The 15,785-nt window shown below is 36.6% G+C and overlaps 1 protein-coding gene and 2 long non-coding RNA genes across 6 annotated transcripts in view; 1 reads left to right on the top strand and 2 right to left on the bottom strand.

The window, feature by feature from the left end:
- col19a1 (collagen, type XIX, alpha 1) overlaps positions 1-15,785 on the bottom strand; it is a 306,597-nt gene that overhangs the window by 246,047 nt on the left and 44,765 nt on the right.
- LOC147834268 (uncharacterized) lies at positions 7,219-11,789 on the top strand. The gene is made up of 3 exons (XR_015506272.1): positions 7,219-7,677; positions 8,353-9,803; positions 10,147-11,789. It is a non-coding gene; the product is annotated as an uncharacterized LOC147834268 (long non-coding RNA).
- On the bottom strand, positions 13,999-15,210 carry LOC147834267 (uncharacterized). Its single transcript, XR_015506273.1, has 2 exons — positions 14,495-15,210; positions 13,999-14,278 (listed from the first exon to the last, which is right to left on the bottom strand). It is a non-coding gene; the product is annotated as an uncharacterized LOC147834267 (long non-coding RNA).

Raw genomic sequence — 15,785 nt, 5'->3', positions numbered from 1 at the left:
CCCAAATTTTAGTTGGAACAAACTCGTTAGATGTGCTTTATGGTAAATGTGCTCAAGATTGTGCAGCTGATGTCAAGTCTAGTTTTCCTGGCTATCAAGCTGTGCTTAAAGTGTTGGAAGCTAGATGGAGGCAGGCCGGCAGTGAAACCCTTGGTTATGTAAAATTCAAGGGAAACTCCCCTGAGATAGTACCTGCAGGAGGAATGGTGGTGTTAGAGGGTCAAGCCCATTTTAATGGTCCCCACACAGAAAAACTGGTAACACTCGAACCACCCTCCGTTCCTTTGCCCAATGGTCTTCTTATTGCTAGTTGCTTGCACACATTACCGAATAAACGTCTTTCCAAGCTGTCAGTTCTGTTAAGAAATACCACGCAAACTGACATAGCAGTTCCTCCTAAAGTCATGTTAGCCGAGATTCATGCTATTCAAAGTGTCCTGAACCAGCATCATCAGAGTTCAGATGCTAAAGCTGAAGAGTCAATACCCACCTGTGCCAACTTAACATTTGACTTTGGCGACTCTCTGCCCACGACCTGGAAAGAAAGGATAACAAAACTGTTAAACTCTATGCCGGAAGTTTTCTCCCTGCATGATTTGGATTTTGGTCACACAAAGAAGGTCAAGCACCAAATAAAGTTAAACGACGAGACACCATTCAAACAAAGGGCCAGGCCCATACATCCCCAAGACATAGATGCTGTGAGGAGGCACCTCCAAGAGTTGCTAGTTACTGGTGTTATCCGGGAGTCTGATTCTCCATTTGCTTCACCCATAGTTGTTGTCCGGAAAAAGGATGGCTCAGTGCGGCTATGTGTTGACTTCCGGAAGCTAAATGCACAGACAATAAAAGACGCCTATGCGTTACCAAATTTAGAGGAAGCTTTCTCCACACTGACGGGCTCAAAATGGTTTTCTGTGCTCGATCTGAAGTCTGGGTTTTATCAAATAGAGATGGAGGAAGTTGATAAGGCCAAGACTGCATTTGTCTGTCCACTTGGCTTCTGGGAGTTCAACCGTATGCCGCAGGGAATTACAAATGCCCCTAGCACCTTTCAAAGGATTATGGAACGGTGCATGGGAGATCTAAATCGGAAGCAAGTCCTTGTCTTTATTGATGACCTCATTGTTTTTTCTGATACTTTAGAGGAACATGAGTCCCGGTTGTTGCAAGTCCTAAACCGACTTAAGGAGTATGGATTGAAATTGTCACCTGAGAAGTGCCGGTTCTTCCAAACCTCAGTGAAGTACCTTGGCCACATTGTTTCGCACAATGGGGTGGAAACAGACCCTGCAAAGGTAGAAGCTTTAAAGACCTGGCCAAGGCCAAGAAACCTAAAAGAGCTAAGGTCCTTTTTGGGCTTCGCTGGATATTACAGGAGGTTTGTGCGTGACTTTTCAAAGATAGTTAAACCGTTAACTGACCTTACTGCAGGATATCCTCCTCTTAGAAAGAGTTGTAACACGAAGCAGAAAGACTGTAAATATTTCAATCCCAAAGCGGAATTTGACACTCGATGGACTACAGACTGTCAGGATGCATTTGACTCCATAATCGACAATCTCACATCTGCACCTATATTGGGCTTTGCAAACCCCAAACATCCCTATGTGCTACACACCGATGCAAGTACCACCGGGCTCGGTGCAGCTTTGTACCAAGAACAAGAGGGGCAGCTGCGAGTCATAGCTTATGCTAGTAGAGGGTTGACTAAAGGTGAGAGCAGGTACCCTGCACATAAACTTGAATTTTTAGCGCTAAAATGGGCTGTAACTTCCAAGTTTAATGACTACCTTTACGGTGCAGAATTTACTGTTGTGACAGATAGCAACCCTCTAACATATATATTAACTTCGGCAAAACTTGACGCTACCAGTTACCGCTGGTTGTCCAGTCTATCGACTTATAATTTTAAGCTGCAGTACAGGGCAGGGAGTCAAAACCAAGATGCAGATGGTCTCTCTCGAAGGCCACATGGTGAGCTTGTGGATGACCTAACCTCACTAAAAGAGAGGGAAAGGATTAGGCAATTCACTTTGCACCATCTTATGGAGTCAGAAGATGAGTCACCTGTTGTGATGGCAGAAGTAGTGAAAGCGATCTGCGAAAAGCATCAAGTAGTTGGGTTACCCCAAGGACTCCGTTGTATCCCTTCGATTACTTTGGTTGAGTCTCTTACCCACTGTGTGGATGTCCTTCCATACGAGTTCCAGCATGAGGATGAACATGGTCTCCCAAGTCTCCCTCATCTCTCACAAGCTGCTTTGGCAGAGTTGCAGAGAAAGGATCCAGAGTTGAAAATTGTCATTGAAAGAGTAGAAAGTGGGGTTAAGCCTTGTAAGTTAAAGGAAATATCTTCTGCTGTGAGCTTATGGTTAAAGGAATGGAAGCGTCTTGAGTTGAGGAGTAATGTTCTGTACAGAAAGAGGCAGGAACACGGAGCTTCATCATACCAGTTGGCTTTACCTACCTCACTTAGAAACACCGTATTACAGAGTCTCCATGATGACATGGGTCATCTTGGTATTGAACGAACACTGGATCTTGTGAGGACAAGATTCTTTTGGCCGAAAATGTCTCATGCAGTGGTACAGAAGGTAAAAACCTGTGAACGCTGTGTTCGGCGGAAAACACCTCCTGAAAAAGCAGCTCCTTTGGTTAATATTCAAACAAGTAGGCCCCTTGAGTTGGTGTGCATTGATTTCCTATCCTTAGAGCCGGACCAAAGCAACACTAAGAACATTCTGGTCATCACTGACCATTTTACAAAGTATGCTATGGCCATACCTACTCGAAACCAAACTGCCCAAACAGTTGCAAAAAGTCTTTGGGACCACTTCTTAATACACTATGGGTTTCCCGAGAAGCTGCATAGTGACCAAGGAGCCGACTTTGAGTCACGTACTGTCAAGGAGCTGTGTAAGGTTGCAGGAATACACAAGGTCAGAACAACCCCATACCACCCTAGGGGGAATCCAGTGGAACGATTTAATCGTACACTGCTCCAAATGCTTGGAACACTGGAAAATGAGAGGAAATCTAGGTGGAAGGAGTATGTAAAACCCCTAGTGCATGCCTATAATTGCACCAGGCATGACACAACTGGATATACTCCCTACGAGCTCATGTTTGGGCGACAACCTCGTCTTCCTGTTGACTTGGCATTCGGGTTGCCAGTGGACACTCCCAACAAGTCTCACTCACAGTATGTGGAAAACTTGAAGAATCGTTTACGTGAAAGTTACGAGATGGCTACCAAAAATGCTGGAAAGATTGCTGAACGTAACAAGCAAAGGTTTGACAAGCATGTAGTTGCCTTAACTCTGGAAGAAGGTGACCGAGTTCTAGTGAGGAATGTGCGTTTGCGAGGCAAACATAAATTAGCTGACAAATGGGAGCAAAATGTTCATGTTGTTGTCAAGAAAGCACATAACCTACCGGTGTATACTGTAAAACCAGAAGGAAAGGATGGTCCGTTACGAACTTTACACCGTGACCTCTTGTTACCCTGTGGATTTTTGCAATCAAATAAGCTTGTAGGACCACCAAAACAGAAACCAGCCAGGAAGCCTCTAACCAGATTTTCCCTTAACAATGAGATGCAGGAATCAGACTTGATTTCCGAAAACTCAGAATCTGAGGAGGAACACATCGTCAGTAATGTGCCTGAAGGAACATTAAGTTTTGAAACTCAAATTATTGTTGGTCCTGAGTACATACCAGTTGGGGAGTCTGGTGTTAGCTTAACAGTCCTCGATCCTGCTGTGGAAGACGTGTCTGTTCCGGAATCTGTAGTAAGTAATCCAGAAGAACCTGCAAAGAAACACTTACCTGGTGTGGAACCTGTGGAAAAAGAAACAAATGAGTTAATTGAAGTAGAAAAAAATTCCAATGCACTTGAGTCAAGTGACACTGTGCCAATTGTCCTGACTGAGAAAAACTCAGAGTCAGAGCAATCCTCAGAGCTTTGGAGTGAGTCCCCTGATCAAACAGCCAAGAATGTGCTAGATAGTTTTGAGTGGGAAACTGAACAAAATCTGATACCCAGCAATGTGGGACATACTGAAATTTTGCAGAATGAGCAACCCACTTGTAATGAACCAGATGATATTTTACTCAGACGATCACAGAGGGAGCGACGGCCTCCCAAGAAGTTTGAATATCCCCAGTTAGGGAATCCACTTACCTTAGTTATACAGTCTTTGTTACAAGGCCTTGATACAGCTCTCTGTTCTTCTTTAGAGAAGTCAGTTGTTGCTCCAGTGCGTCATCTGTGAATACTGTTTGCTGTGCAATGCAAAGGGACTTGCATGTTTTCGAGAGGGGAGGGTGTAACCCAGGTTACTGTAGTCCTTATCAAGCCCTTTAACCGAATAAATAAATAAGAACAATAACTGGAGTACATGTAAAATAATTTTATTTGTATTTTGTAATAGTCACAATGTTATCAAAAAGAAAAAAAAAAACATTATATAATCGTAGAATACAGATAAAATTAAATGCATCTATTTAACTGCGAGTGAAAAAAATACTAGCTCCGCCTCCCGGAATGACGTCATCTGCGCGCGTTGAGTTGAGAGAGAGGCAGAATCACAGCGTGAGAGAGGAGTGAAACGAGAGAAACGTGAACAGCTGAAGCGAGCTTGCGGCCCGCGTCGTGTATAGCTGTAAAATTTGAGAAATTAGAAGTAAAACAAGCAGTTGAAACTTGATTTAGTTGTTGTAATATACTATTGTCCGTACTCAAACCCCCAATCGCGTTTGGACCAAGGACAGGAATCGTCTGAAGCACAGATCTGATTAGGCTGTATTTTTTTTTTGGTTCATAAGTGATTTTTCCTTCAACTATAACTACTATATTTCTTGGTGAGTGAATTTTGTATTATTGTATTTCACTAAAAGTGATTGTTATAAGTCATTTATGGTGTAAATGGTTCATAAATATAGTCTGAATGTATGTTAAATGGTTAAAATGCACATTAATGTGAATCTAAGTGTGGATTAAGAGCAAATCTGCTGTTTAAATGTTTTTGGGAAGTGTATTAGTGTTACAAACGGACATCTGTAGTTGTCCATGTGCTCTTTTAGCATGTGCAAATGGCTCACATGTGTTTTGCTAACCGTGTGCTTAAACTAGCATGCTAACAGAATGTGAGTGCATCTATTAAGATGTTTTTTTCAGTTTAATAGCTATATACAAATACGAAATTTCAATTGTAGTGAAGATAATGTGGTTTAATATGAGAGTTGATACTTTATTGTACAATTATCCTATTTTATTTAAATTGGTTAAGTTTATGTGAGAACTGATTGTATGCACTGATTTATATTCATTGTTGAAAGGTGAATGGAAATTAATGGTGCCTTTCCACCTTGTCTTTTCAAGGTTGGGTTTTTTTTTTTTGTGTGTTCTTTTCCTCTGTTTTTGTTTTTCCATCTCCTCTGTTCGTGATCCTGACACCTGACATTTGGAGTGTGGAGTTCTAGAAGTCCAAAGTATTCTTGTTTCTGCCATCTTGGAGGACATTCGCTGTTGGTGGAAACTGGCGAGCCGCCCGGTTTTATGGAACCAATATTTCGTGTTGCCCAATTCATCTGATTGGTAGGAAATTTGAGTTTATATTTTCCATCGTCTATCGGACACAGGAACGACTGGAAGCCAGAGTCATATTTAGTTCTATTTTTCTGGAACTGAACTACTAATCAGTGTTAAAACAAAACACTGCAACGGGTGCATTATAAACATTTGAGTTTATTAAACTGAACTTGAACATTTCACAACCAAACAGGTGATCAATCATATTTGTTTGATGGACTAGTGAATCATTTTGCCGAATCACTTTGGTATCTGACAAGAAATTATTTTCTGGGTTCAATTTTCTAGCCGTTATTTTCCTAATTGAAGTGTTTCAATTATTACTATGGTCTTACTTACCTGAGGAGTGCTGAAATTGTTTATATTTACCTTTTACATTTTGTTTTTGTGAAGAAAACACATGACATAGTGTGAAAAGCCTTTATTTTATTTTATTACTTTATATTTGGGGAAATATACATTTCAAAGTCCAAATTTGAGAATAATTAGTTTGTTATTTTATTTAATTTATTTCATTTTTCACTAATATTTACAATATAAATCATATATATTTTGATACAAAAATTCCTGTCTTGTGTCATTATTTCCCTTGTCTTGCTGCAAAGTTGGCTCCAGAGCGAACTTAACTTCTGATAACTTGGTCCAAAGTTGATAGTATAATATTGTAATCTCCTTGGTTTCTATATCGTGCGGGTTACACATGCATACATCCTGCCGTCCTCCCTGCCTCCACGACTTTGCATTTATTTTCTTCAAAAAAAAAAAAAAAAAAAAAAAAACACCACCAAGAATGGTGTGTCGTTGACAAATTACATTGCCAACACAAAGCCCCCAATGGCCGTTTGATAGCAGCTTGCTTGTCTATGATATTCAAATGTTTCTCTTTGAGGAAGCAATAACAGAACCAAGTCAGCGGGAGACGCCAGCCGTGAATACATGTGCTCCGTTTATCTGTAATGCATTTTCACTTTCCAACATCCATGAATCCCCACATAGCAGAAATGTGGGTCAGGTTTTTCTCGAGGTGCTGGAAATGAGCCTTTTTGGCTTAAGAATAAAATCAGAAACATGAGGTTTAGCTCCTTGTGGGCTTTTGTATTGTGAGTTTAATGTAAATGTGGCAAATCCACACAATAGGCTTATGTAGACAAGATTTTATTTTATTTTATTCACAAAGAATCCATATAATAAAAATCAGCAGGTTCTCAATTTTTTTGATGCAAGTTTTTTATTTTTTGTAATCTTTTTGAAAGAATGTTTCATAACTTCCTTAAATTGGTTCAAATTAGGGCTGCACAATATATCGCTTCAACATCGCTATGCAATGTGTGCATCCATAATAGTCGCATTGCAGGATCTGCAATGTTGGGAGCCACAGCAAAGAGCTTAGAATCACCAAGAGGCAACACTCAATAGAACGTTCCATTGCATCAGCAGCACCCAGCAACAGCCTCGGATTCCACCATTTTGAAGTGAAAGCGATTGGCTGTCCATTGGATCTTATTGCTGTCATGACAGCAAGCATCTACTTTTCAAGCTGTTTGGAGAAGACACGTGTAAGTATAGTGTAGACCGTCATATTGGGGTGATATAAACACACCCGTCCTTTTTTTTTTTTTTTTCAATTTAACAACATAAAAACGGTGTACCAATTGGATCGGTTTTCAGACCAACCGCAATTTGACGTAGGAGTGCGGTCCCCCCACCCACCAAATTAATTGACAGCTGCGTATTAACATGTCCCAGTAGTCACGTGTATAATCATATCAACAAGACAGGACGTGCCCAAAGCAACCAGGAATAAAAGATCTGATCAGTTCGCTAGGATCATCAATCATCATCAAATGTTTACAAGTTTAACACGTTTTAAAACAGTGCATGTCTGTAATAAATTACAGCGATTCACTTCAGCTTTACTTCATCACCACAGTCGCATGTTAGAACAATCATAAAAGCAGACGCTTCAATTCCGGTTTGTGGATGTTAAATAAGGTTTATTTTGTACATAATAGGCATCCATACAGCAGTGGAGATTAGCCTGTATCCTGTCACATTTGCGTGCAAAAAGAGTGCAAAACTAAGCACGCGTGCTGTCTGTGTGCGCGTGTCCACGCTGTCTGTGTGTGTGCACGTGAACTTTGTAACGACATTGTGTGTGACTCATAGTTGCAACTCCACAACAAATGCATCAAATACTCATTGGTAAAGTTCTTACTGTAGTATTTCTCACAAACGCTACGTGCAATCTTCTTCCCTTATGTCTGTCTGTTGTCTGAGGCAGCCGAGGTGGGGAGATTAAAGCCCGCTGAAAGGCCCGTAGAAATGGTGGACGGGGAGGACTAGCCTTAAAGGCACAGTACAACAAAACAGTTACCTGATGCTAAAAGGTATAAAATAGAAACTTATCAAAGCTATAATAAAAATATCTGATGGGTGTTTTGAGCTGAAACTTTACAGACACATTCTGGAGACACAAAAGACTTATATATAATATGAAAAAGGGATAACCTAGGTGCCCTTTAACATCCAAATCTGCTTTAAATGGTACACATTAACAGTTAAGGTGTAAGTAGGGTGAACAGGGCAGCTGAGACACTCAGAAATACACAATATTTTCCTAGAAACATGAATTGTTCATAAAAAAAGTGCCTGGTGCATATAGAGAAGAAAAGAATCCTACAAACATATCTCAAACTCTGATGCACATCCTGAACGCAACCATGGTGTCTAAAACTAGCATTAGCAAACAAACAGAGTCATCGGTATAAACGTATATATAAAGAATATATATACTTTCTTTTAGCACTTTCAGAAAATGGTGCAAGACAAGCACAAGTCCAAAGTTCACAGACAAATATCAAGCAATAACAATACAATAAGGTGTTTTACCACAAAACCTAAATAAAATAATCGTTCAATAATTAAAACTGATGTAAATTCTTCAATTAATCATCTTCATTAAATTGGTTTTTATTTTAGGTCATATATCATCGAACAAAAACAACAAGTGAGCCGAGGAGTATTTCTAAATAGCTTTCAAAAACAATAGGAAAAAAGTATCCTGACATACTACTTCAAGCAACATTTGATAGACACTTTACTATCCCATGAGGACACAGAAAAGGATTTATAATTGAAAGTGAAGTGACATGAATGAAGCAGGTTGGTCATATGATAATGACAACATGGCAGCTGTAATACGTCTGAATCCCATTCTTACAAATCAATCATACTATAAATTAACAGTTGTAAAGTAAGTTCAAACCTCCGGTAGACTTTATGCAATTTCAGATGCACCCACAGTCTAGGAAGAATTCAATAAATGTTGTTTTCAAAGAAAATTTGACAACTGAGTTTTTGTGATGGAAAAGATGCTGTCATATATGGATGCATTCGAAGGAATTGCTATTTAAAAAATGACTGAAATGACTTGGAAAATAATACAATGCCTTTTGCTGTGATAGTGTGAGCTATTAAAAATATCAACAGAAAACTAATTATATCAAAAAAAGAGGTCAAACTTATTATAGAGCCTTAGAGGGAGAATTAAGTGAAAAGAGTGAGAAACAATCTGTAAAAATCAGCTCAGACAGAAATGCATTATAATCGTTCTACAGAACTTAGCACTTACTTAATCTTGTGTTTAATGACAGCACAAATAGTAAATAATAGACTAATTACCACCACAAACTTTCACAGAAGCATCACTTTCATTGAAGTCTCAAAGCAAACATTCGAAAAAGTTTTTAAACCAGATCAAGTGCTAATATGGACAACAAATTAAGTGTGTCCAGACTGTTTTGACAGTGAACAATGATTAATGAGCAGCGAGAGAATGGCCAGAAGATAAAAACGCAAGAATAATTGATTCCAGACTACAAACGCCAGCAAAATAAAACTCAAAAAGTCCCATGTAATTAAAAGTGGAAGTTTAGTGTCTCTTAGTCCATATCTATTGAGCTCCGAGGCCAATTATGAGCGTGTCCAGACTGAGTGGTTCATTGTGACCAAAGACAAATATGCAAGAATATATGACTTTAGTCATGGAAATGCAAGAAAAATAATTGTCTGAAAAAACCCACATATAACTTTAGAGTCATCCTAAAAAGTTGACCCAAAGTTTGTCCCTAAAGTACATAAAGTGTTATGAAGTGAAATAGCTACACAATACTCTATGTAAAAAAAGGTTGGTCCCACTTTATATTAAGTGGCCTTAACTAATATGTACTTGCATCAACAATATAAATACAATGTACTTACTGTGTTTATAATGTATTTGAGAACACTTGTGGTGCTCTTGAGTTGGGATAGGGGTTGGGTTACGGACAGGTTTGGTGGTATAGGTAGGATTAAGTATGGGTTGAGGTGTAAGGGATGGTTAACAGTGTATTTACAAATGTATATACAGAAGTTAATTACAGATGTAATTAAATACAGGAATTCAATCAAGCATAAGTACACAGTAAATACATGTATTTACACAATAATAACATTGTAACAAACTAATAATTCCTGTGTAAGTACATATTAATTTAGGCCACAATATAAAGTGGGACCAATTTTAATTGAAGTAATTCTTACAAAAATTTTCCAAAATCACTAGAACGATGTTATCTATTTTGCTGAATTATGTACTTGCATTACCCCAAATGTTTTAAAGCAAGTTCAAATACAAAGAAATAAGCTAATTTTTAACTGGTGACATGGACTGTGTACTGTGTGGTCACACCAATGACATCAAATATCCTCAATTTCTGGTTTGGAATAGACCAAAAATGCTTTAATTAATGCTTTGTGTGTTTATAAACTGTACAAAGTAGCATTATGACAGAATACATTCATATTTTAGTATGATAAAACAGAGCTGCTTCTTTCCACTAGAAGAAACTAGAAAAACTAGAAGTGGTCAACTGTAGCATAAAGCTCTGCTGTCTTCATAATGAGTCAAGCTCATATCTAATTAACAATTGCTTACACTCTTGTTTTGCTTTAATGGCTTTTATTCTTAAAGCTTATTTATACTTCTGCGTCAAGTGATCGCTGTGACCCACGACACATGCATTGCACATAGTCATGCATTTATACTGCATACTAGCTGAGAGTTGCTTTTTATGTTCCTCTGTGTCGACTTTTTCGCAGGTGTTTGGTTTTTCTGAATGCTACCTTAATGTACAAGTAGCTAAAACTTCCTCATTCAGAGCCAGGAACCGGTGGTCAACTTTGAATATAAGGTAAACACATTATAAAAAGTTTCCATCAGGAGCTCCTCCATGGGACTCGACAGTTGTAAACACTCGCTACAACAGGCTTGCTGCTCTCCCATGGCTCTCAGCCCTGCCAATACTTATCAACACTACCAAGCTGACCAATCAACGGCGAGACAATGTCCAGAAGATAAAAACGCAAGAATAATTGATTCCAGACTACAAACTCTAGCAAAATGAAAAAAAAAAAAAAAACATGTAATTAAAAGTGGAAGTTTAGTGTCTCTTAGTCCAAACCTGGTGAGCTCAGAGGCCAATTATGAGTGTGTCCAGACTGAGTGGTTCATTGTGTCCAAAGACAAATACGCAAGAAAACTTGACTTTAGCCATAGAAATGCAATAAAAATTATTGTCTGAAAGAACCCACATGAATTTTAGAGTCATCCTAATAAGTTGACCCAACGTTTGTTCCCAAATTGCATAAAGTGTTATAAAGTGAAATAGTTCCACAATACTCTATGTAAAAAAACAGTTTCTAAATTATTTGTTAATTTAAGTAATTTTTACAAAAATTTCCCTAATTCACTACAACCATGTTATCTATTTTGCTGTATTATGTACTTGCATTACCCCGAATGTTTCAGAGAATGTTCAAATCTTACTCCCATGATTCCAAACTCAGTCCCAGCATCAACAAACTATGCCTGTGTTTGTTGTGAATACGCTCCTTCTAGAGGCAAAAATAACATACTGTGCCTTTAAACATTTATGTTAAAGGTGAACTAGTTGATTGTCTTTAGAAACTGTTTTGGTTATGCTGGTTTTGTTACGAAAGTCTCTTCACATCCACAATAGCAATCATTAAATTAAGTGTTCTAAATGTATTATTTGTAAATAAATACTCTGTGAAAGGTGTAGGAACAAAATAAATGTTCATCCAATCAAAACAAATCGCTGCGAACATTACAAAAGGCTTTCGAACCTGCCTTTCAAAATATGTAACTGCATATCTCCGCACACATTGTTAGCGCAGAAAATATATAGGATATAAGAATATTAGAATAGCAGGCAAACGTCAACAATCTACATTCTTTTTAATGCTAGGTATTGTATTTATTTAATGTACTATACCTTTTCTCTCTGGTGAATGTTACGCAATATATTGTAATGATGTTGTTTAGTGCACAGTCATGCGTTGAGGGGGTGCTGCTTTCAGTGCCATCAGGCTAACGTTAGCATTTTCAAAGATCTCCTTTTGCACCTTTAAACTGCAGCTTTATTTTTTATTTATTTTTATTTTAACTGTTTTCACTGCTAAAATATTTAACCATTAAATGTAGTTTTAAAAAACAAATAATAATAATAGAAATAATAGTTATAGAAAAAGAAGAAGAAGGAGGAGGAGGAGGAGGAGGAGGAGGAGGAGGATGATGATGATGATGATGATGATGATGATTATTTTAAAAATAGGTAAATAAATAAATAAATAAATAAATAAATAAATAAATAAATAAATAAATAAGCATAACAAAAATGGGGTGAAAAATATATGTCTGGGGTGCCACAAAAATTTATTTAAATCAATATACCCCAGCAAAAAAAAAACAAATAAATAAATAAATGAAATGACAACATCTTTTATTCCATATATAGGAGCTCAGAAAAAAATTAATTGGTTTATTGTGTCAAAAGACAAATATGCAATGATATGCTGGCCATTCATTTCCATGCATTTGCTCATCTAATCAAAATGCTGCATGGACCAAAATAACTTGCACACCGCAGAGAACTTCTTTTCTTGTCCAATAAAATGCTTTTCAGAATGCTAATGTCTAATACTATCACTTATATGGGCTACAAATCAAGCATGTCCAGACAGTTCTGACACTGACCGCTTGATAAATGACAGCCTTACTGTGACAAGACAGTAGTCAGAAGATAGATACGCAAGAATGTTTCATTCTAAATCAGGACAATGGACGTCTAAATTCCCTGCAATGACCTATTGACTTCAAACTACTGCAAATGGAGATCTGACTCTCCATCAAGTGTTAAACACAATCCTAGAATATCCCATGGGATTGTCCACTTATTCCACAGGAGCTGTACAGCATTCCAGCCATGATAACTTGAGAACCTGAACATGCACATCTATAGTGATCCACCAAAAAAAGAAACAATAGCCCAGAGTGTCACGAAATGCTGAATTATCCAATTATCTGCCTGTCTAAAGTAACGTTATTTGAGATTCCAGCGGCCAAAACAGTGGATTTATCATGCACAGAGGCACCTGCAAAACAATGAAGCTCACTTTCACCTTCAGCAGGCCGCTAATAAAAAGTAACATTCATAACTCGGATGAAATATCTTGGAAATGCATCATAAATTCAATACGTGCTAATAACAAAATGTCGTGTTCTTGTACCAAAAGTAATTACACTTGTTCTTTATTCTATTAGATTTGGAAAGCACTGTGCTAAATCCTATTTGAGGTCAACAAATAAATGCAAGTTGCATTCAGTTTGACATTGAACTGAGATTTTTTATTTTATTTTATTTATTTTTTTCGGAGAACACAATTAGGGAAAAGTGAGGTTTGAAGCAGCAGGAGCCACTAAAATACAACAATAACAAACCCGTCATCCATTAACACCAACTGTGCAGAGGTGCAAAGTAATGAATTGCATTTACTTGAGTACAGTTTTTGGATAACTTGTACTTTAGAGTATGTTTAAAAGATGTGTACTTATATTCAAGTACATTTTTTGTGAAGAAAAAAACTTTTACTTTGGTACATTTGGCAGCATTCCTTTGTTACAGTAAAAAAATGCTATTATTATACTTGTGTAACACATTGGAGAGCAGTGGTGTAAAATAATAAATTACAATTACTCAAATTTTCTCAGGAATTGTACTTTACTAAGTAGCTTTCAATTTTTATGGCCCGTTTCCACCGAGTGGTATAGTACGCTTCGATAAGCTTTTATTTTAAGACTAAATCTATGATGTGTGTAGTTTTTCTGTAATTGGTAATATATCAGAGACTGTAAGGGTCAGTATGTGTTTATATATGTTGCATTTATTTATTTTATATAATCACAGGCATAACAGTAGGCTATTTTACACTCATCAATCATTGATTTGCAGTTATAATTAAATCCTGTTCATAGAAAAGTTAGTAATGAACATTTATACACAAGTATTTATGTGTATAAAGCATCAGTTCTGTAAGAATTGCTTCTCATATGATATGTGAACAACCCATACAGCATTACTTTGAATTTCCTCAAGCGAGAATGACATCGAGCGAAACATTGTCATACACCATGCCCACCGAAACCATTGGTGCCCTTTTGGCAGTGGAAATGCAAGCCTGATAAAGGTGACCCGTACCGTACTGTGCTGTACCACTTAGTGGAAATGGGTCATTAATTTCACTTGAATACATCTTAGTGCTGTATCGCAGTGTTTCCCAACCCTGTTCCTAAAGGCACACCAACAATAAATATTTTGGATGTCTCCCTTATCTGACCCATTCATTTCAGGTTTTGGAGTCTCTTCTAATGTCCTGATGATTTGATTCAGGGATGTTTGAATAGGAATGGGTTGAAAATGTGTATTGTTGGTGTCCCTTCAGGAACAGGGTTGGGAAACACTGATGTATCAGTATTTTACTTCACTATTTTCCTTCAACCTGCAGTCACTACTTTATTTTAATTACATTTTTTTATATATATTTGAGTGGTTAAGAAGAATGATAAGTTCTGTGATTCTTATCCATTCAAATCACGCTACAAAAATTGCATCATACAGAACAACCTCAAGACACGGGTGTTTTATAAATGTAGCAAACTGTGTGAAGACTAAAATCCCCAAATTACATTAAACGATTTCTGAATGCATTACAGAATGTTATGTACACACAAGCATGTAAACTCAAAAACCATTTACATTGGAAAAGGTACTAAGCCGAAGGCAAAAGAATGAATGAATGAATTATTTAATTAATTAATTAATTAATTAATGAGGCTAAAAAGTCATGCAAAAACATCCTACTGTATTACAAAAAAAAAAAGACCTGCAGTGGCTACATCAATTATGTTAAAAAACACACACACATCCATAGAAAGCTGGTCTTACAGGAGTGTGATTTACTGACTGCTTGTTCCCAAAAGGTATTCCAAATTTCCCACCCCAAACTAAACAAGTGGCTCTTGTCAAAAAACGTCTCTATTCCAAAACACAACAAACTAATTAGGCTAATGACCTTAAAGACCATTTGTCCTCTCCAAACATATCATCAGCTGTTCACTTGTAAAGATTCCAGTCATTCTTGAAGACTGCAATCTCTCACAATGAAGGGCACGGGACTATTATCAGCTACACGTTCATTTAGAAAAAAAAAACACCTTTATGGAGAATTTGTTTACTCATTGTCAGACCATTCAAGATCTAAACGACGTTTCTATTTAGTTGAGCTGCAGGCACTTTGACAATCAAATATTAAAAATAATTTAATTATTAGTAAAAGTGCAATCATTTCACTTCATAAAACCTCAATAACCAGACAACATAAATCTTGAATGGCTTTACATAAAAATAAAATAAAATAAAATAAAATACGATTAAATTAAATTTAAAATAAAATAAGTTACATTAAATTAAACTAAAAAATGAATAAAATAAAGTAAAGCAAAATATATTAAAATTAAATTAAATTGAATTAAATTAAATTAAGAATGAAGTAAAAAAATAATACAATTAAATAAAATTAAATTAAATGTATTTGAATTAATTAAATAAATAAATAAAATAAAGTTAAATAAACTATATTAAATTAAATTAGGAGTAAAGTAAATTAAAATTAAACTAAAACAAAAGTAAATAGAATTAAATAGAATTAAATTAATTGACTTAATTGAGAAAAACATTAAATTAAATTAAATTAAATTAAATTAAATTAAATTAAATTAAATTAAATTAAA

The sequence above is a fragment of the Danio rerio genome, chromosome 13 (assembly GCF_052040795.2).
Source record: "Danio rerio strain M-AB ecotype USA chromosome 13, GRCz13ab, whole genome shotgun sequence".
In the NCBI taxonomy this organism is placed as follows: domain Eukaryota; kingdom Metazoa; phylum Chordata; class Actinopteri; order Cypriniformes; family Danionidae; genus Danio; species Danio rerio.
The sequence above is the reverse complement of the archived record's forward strand: the minus strand, read 5'-3'. Positions and strand labels throughout refer to the sequence as shown.